Here is a 6331-nt window from a genome sequence, read left to right as displayed (position 1 = left end):
ACAGCCTTTTCATTTCTGGGTAATTTGCTATTACCCTGAACTGCCCGATGTTGGGATATCGGGATCGACATGTCGATCCGTACCCTTCTAGCACCGTTGAATACTTTCGTGTTCACGTGGGTTTCTCTTATAACCTTTAGTACTTTTCCATAGATATTAGGGAGCTGGCTAGATATTCATTAGAAACTTTATGTGGTAGGTTCCTAATTCTTACGACAGTCACATTAGAACCAGCTGGAACATACTTGTATTCTTTACTTATAAAAAGGTAAAAAACCCGATATTAAAACTTTAACTGTAATGTACAACGAGAAAGTACAACATATCTTTTTCCCTCCTAACGGCTGCAGGCACTCAACCGCTTCGGGGCCTAACTTTTCCTCTACCCCGTTGATAACCGCATGCAGCAGGGCTCCTTCAAGAATATCGGTATACACAGAATTCCTTCTATTAATTTTTAGGTCGTGTCACAATGGCACTAAAGACTAATTTCTAAGTCCCACTGAATTAAGTTCTATCTGAGTAACCTTCCTTCCAACAGAAAAAATTACTTGCCTTACCGTTGGTCTTCTCTTGCATCGATTTAGCCTTCTGCGATAGTTTAGTTTTTCCGTACAATACTACACACGCACGTGGAATTACTCTTCGACTTCCGTCGCTGCGAATAACAATAACCATAGAAGGCATACAACAAGCACTGGAGCAGTGGTTCTTAACCTGGGGGTCGTTGAAGTTTCTCGGGGGTCACAGATGGTTTGATAACTATTGGGGAAAAACACGAAAACAAAAATTTCGGGGCAGGTATTTAGTTTTTAAAGGAAGATGAACTTCTCGATTGGGGTGTTCAGGTATATTTATGTCCCCCTTTGCCCCACTCGCGTTAGGATTTTAATGCTGTTATAGATTGCGTTTAATTTCTTCTTATGATGCAGCGAGTCGGATGTTTGAGAAGTTGATATTGAAAAATAGTTTCAGGAAAAGCAAACAAATCACGGAGCAGCTTGTAGTTTTTGTGACAAGTGCTTGTAACTGCTCACCAAAATTATTATAGGGGTCACGGTAATACGCTGGAGAGTCTCAGGGGGTAAAACGATAAAAGGTTAAGAACCACTGCACTACACTGTAAAAAATAACCGTTTTATAACAAAGAAATGCCTCGTTATTTTACGGAACATACGCATGTTTTCTGATCTACGCTGGTAAGCATCGTGAAATCACGCTGCTAACCAACGTAATCAACACTGCGGCCCGCTCAGGCACCGCCTTTCAAGCCCATGGCGCAAATAACATGGCATTGCAAAGTAGCTAACGCGGGGCTAGATGCGCGTACGCGCGTGTTTATCAGCTATAGCCGGACTCTGCTGACGCAGTGCTGGATGCGGGGTCATGAACTAGGTAGCTCGCGGCACCGGAAGCGAGAATTTTGAATTCACACAAAGGAATCAGCAGTGCCAGTGGGGAACGATGCCTTGGAACGATGAGATAATAGGACGTTCTTTGTCTGGCTCTTGTTCAAAGCGATTTAGGCTTAAAATAATTTGAATTGAAAATATAAGAAGAAGCATTTAAATTTATTATATATCTTATCAGGACAGCACATTACTTGAAGAAATCACAGAGGACTGCTGAAATCGGGAACAGAAGAGCGGGAAACCGCAAAGATAACAACTACCGGTCCAATAAGACCGGCAAAAGAAATGGCGGGAAAAGCCGTTACGGCTCAACAAAAGACTAATGCAGGTAAGTCAAGCGTAACTGGTGGCAACGATATTAATAATTCCCCATTGCTAACTCTTTGTACTTTAGCAAAAAAAGAATTAAGTACCGTTAAAAAAACAAAAAATGTCATTAAAAAAAAAGTAAAGCTAAGCGTAAATTAATTAAAGAAATTAATTCTTCGGAAAACTCAGAATGTGAAGAAGAAGCAGAGACGGCTACTAATACTGAGGTAGAGGTAGCTACTCCTGCAATTAAAGTAGGGTTAAGTCCCAATAATGTTAAGGTAAAAAAAAGTAACACCATGGATGTTGATATACATAATAATGAAGAAATAAATAACAGTGATAAAGAATTGGAAGACCAAGACTTTATCACTGTCATATCAAAAAGAAATATAAAAAAAAAACAACTAACAACCAACAATAATACAGTGACAAAAACAAGACCACCACAATACGCAATTATAATAGAAGGCATTCCGGGTCAATATAACCAACCCCTGCTTGCCACAGAAGTAAAGAGATGCAAACCAAATGTTAACATAGTTAACATTAAGCGTTTGCCTAGAGGTGGAGTACTGGTGCAAGGGCAAGATGTAGTCGATCTTAACCGACTACTTAAAGAATGGCCAACAGATGCCTTTAAATCTGGAAATATCAAAATCCACCTTCCGGGAAGTAAGCCGCAACCAAAAGCAATAGTGGTAAGAGGGGTTCATCAGACGATTGACCTGGACCTAGTTAAACAGGCACTTGACGAACAAAACATACCACACACCAAGACAGAAAGAATTATTTCTAAAAAAACACAAACACCTACTAACCTCATTAGAATAGACATTGATGACAGCTACAACATTCAAAATCTAATAAACAATGGAATATTGCTCTGGTATCAAAAATACCAAGTTGAACAATTGAAAACTCCGGCAATTGTTGTAACAGTGTTACAACTGCCAAAGATATGGACATGTTTCAGCAGCCTGCTTAGCATCACCGAGGTGTTGCGGATGTGGCGGGGAACACCATATCAATCAATGTAAAAAAGGAAAAGAAACGCCTAAATGTAACTGTGGTCAAACCCACACAGCAAGTTACAAAGGCTGCGAAAAATATAAACAAATAAAGCAACGCATTTTTCAGATCAGAACACCAACAGAACAGAATCAATCGAAAACAAGCAGCTTACCTGAAACAAGCACCCCAGCACGCAAGGTGACGTTGAATAAACGTTGAAATGAGGTTGGAAAGGTTGAAGAATGGTTGAGGTTGGATACTCAACGTCTAACCAACGTTGAGAATTGGTTGTATGGCCAACCATGCTAACTGCGTTGAGAGTGTGACGTTGACTAAACGTCGGAACAACGTCTGAATATTGACGTAGCCAATGGCGTTGAATATACGACATATAATCAACGTTGAGGACTTGTGGTATGGCCAACCATTGCAGTTACGTGGAGCGACAGACGTTGATTCATCGTTGCATCAAAGACAAATTATCCACGTGAAAAACACGACATTTATTCAATGTTGAGAACATGTAGTTTTGCTAAACGTTCAAATATCGTTGAGTGACAGACGTCAGGGGCGTAGCTAGAGAGTTATGAAAGTATATACGGTGTAGGGAGAGCCCCACCCACCCAGGTGACAACAAAATTTTACGTGCAGACAAGTTCATAAACTGTAGGCCTATATGAAAACTTGGAATTCAACCGTGAATTACTTAAATTACCATGTAATTTTCGAGTGACAGGCCTTAAGCGTTTAATTTTTATCTATTTATGTTTAAAACTTTCTGACGACTTTCTTTTACATGTAATGCCGATTTGCGAAAAAAAATAATCACCACTGCTGCAAAACCAAAAATGTCATCATTAAAAGTTCTTCTTTCACTGAACAGTGGCGAATCCAGGGGGGGGGTTTAGGGGGTTTAAGCCCCCCTTGACGAGAAAAATTACCCTTTTTTGCAGTATATTTCTAGTGCTAAACCCCCCCTCGGGGCCTTGTTCATAGGGTTTCTCCAGGTCCCATAGTCTGAACCCCCCCTTTCCAAAATCCTAGATCCGCCCCTGCTGAAAGATCACTTTTTCACATAAACTAAGTATGAAGTTGAATTCAGAAACTAGTAGTACATACATATATATTGATCACATCCTTTAAATATAGTCAAGTAGAGATACAACGCATCAATATGAACACTTTCAGGGACGTATATTACCAGTAAACCATGTATATAGACAAAAGTTGCGAGGGCGCGAAAGACCCGGGGGGTGGGATATTGAAAATTTTCCAAAATTACATTATAAATGGGCTAAATTTAAACATATTGAAGCTTAGGAGAATGAAATTTATAGGACTGAAATTATAAGATAATTCTGGACAGCCTTTGATGTTAAGGCAAATGCCTAATGGTAATATACGCCCCTGACTTTGAAAAATGATACTGTAAGGAAAGTCAAAATGCTTTCAATGCTCTCTTCCTTAAAAAGCCATTGTTGTACACTATCAGTACAGACAATAATGCTGATTGTACTTCATCGTACGGGCAAATAGGAACATAGGAACTATATCTTATGGCAGATGACTGCAGAGACAGGGATGAATCTGTGGCTGGAGCAATCTATTATGACGAAACGGTAAAGATGCGAAGGAAAAATTTTGGAAAATGACCTTGTTTTGCCATTTCTCCCAAACTTCTATGTTGGTAATTGATCTCTCCCCTCCCCTGACGGTTTTTTCATCTGACCATCACCAGACGGGTGCAGAGGGTTATCTATTTTCAAAGTGACTAACAGAATGGGTGGTTAAAATAGCAAACATCATACTCGGTTTTGGAAATCTCCCAAGACTGCTGTCAGACATAAATTTTCATTATTAAACTGATCGCAGAAAATTGTGGAATGTTGGCCGGAATATTTTGATCAGATAAAATTAATGATTTTTTACAATGACAACTATTTAAATTAAAAGTTTCTAGAAACTTAACATCAAACACGATGCCAACACACATTGAAGATCGAAGATTTGGAATCTTTACTGCAGTGCATGGTATTTTTGAAAGAAAAGTATTTCTGTACAGAATTTCACCAAAATCTATTATACAGGCAAGTATTTCCATTCAATAATGAACGAACGATATAAAATAGGGCAGCCTAAAATACCTTTTATTTTTGCTTGTCCAACCTGCGTCAGGGGGAGAGTCCCCCCAACCAAACTCCGCCGCCTATAACAATGATGCTAAAAGGCACAGGATAGGCTTAATTCTATATAGGGACTACCCTAGCCAATAATAATTATTATAGTCTTTATTTGTCGATAAATTGAAGTTGGTTGCAGGATTGATATCCCCTTCCCATATGATAGACAATTTGTCATGCATGCATAATCGCGAGGGTAGATCTACCAATTTAAAGTTTTCATAGGCGGCGGAGCAGGGGGGGCCAGAGTGGTCCTGGCGCCCCCAACAAAAAATATGGGGGGGCCTAGCGCCCCCAACATTCCATGGTCAATATATAAATTTTGTGTTATCTTGCTCCTTTAGCTTGCTAGGACGCAATTTTTTCCTTCGGCGCGGATTTATATGATTTTCCTTGTCTACCTGGATGGTAAACATGCGTTGCCAGCATGTGTAAATTGTTAATGCTCTTTCGGTATTATTCACAGGTGTGTGAGACAAAACAAAAGACCCTCTTCTATATATCACTTCCCATTTACATATATTTATGAACACGATTTAACGTCAAGCATGAGACCTTGTGGGATTGGGGACTTTTTTTTTTTGCTCATCGCATCCGAGCGTAGAGGTTGCACTACAAATTCAGGGTCAGGGTTCCCATACCTCCTATTTCTGGAGTTCCTTAAAATTTGGCTGCATCCTTGCACATCTTGAAATTTGCAATTTTTTCCTGCTGCACAAAGAAAAAGTATTTAACCTTTGAATTAGAACCATTTAGTGAAGATCAATTGAAATATTTCAGTCCATTTTAAATTCCTTATTAGTCATAGGACTGTCATGAAATACAGAAACCATGTCTGGAAAAAGACCAGCTTCTGAGAGAGGTATGGGAACATCACAGTGGAGCCTAAAAAGGAAAGCTAAGCAAAAAGCTGAGGAATATATTCTAGAAATTTGTGAAAATGGCACTGAAAAGGAAATGCATGTGAAAGAAAATGAATATTCAGTGTATGAGGAAGCCCATGCTTATGTTAACAATAGCGGGAACATTACTTTTTGGAAGGGGTGCAGTGAAGATGGTGATTCTTCACCTTCAAAAAATGCAGGGAGCACAACTGTGGAAGTGGAAAGTGAAGGTGACATTTCATGTAATACCATGTCTCAAGCTGAAACAGATAATAATAATAATAAATTTATTAAGCAATAAATTAGACACAAAAAATCAAATAACAATATAAAACCATCAACAAAGAGTTAACTCGTCCTGTGATGGTTAAACACATAATAAAGTAAAATCAAAATAAAGTTCCCAGAATATTATCATCAGTATTTAAGATCCATTGTTTTAAGTATTTCTTTTGATTAACACGATTAATAGAAGATCTTATACTATAAGGAATAAAATTATGAATACGAGGTGCCAAATAAAGATATTGAT

This window comes from Tachypleus tridentatus, chromosome 11 (genome assembly GCF_004210375.1).
Source record: "Tachypleus tridentatus isolate NWPU-2018 chromosome 11, ASM421037v1, whole genome shotgun sequence".
Lineage (NCBI taxonomy): Eukaryota > Metazoa > Arthropoda > Merostomata > Xiphosura > Limulidae > Tachypleus > Tachypleus tridentatus.
Note: the sequence above shows the minus strand (reverse complement) of the source record.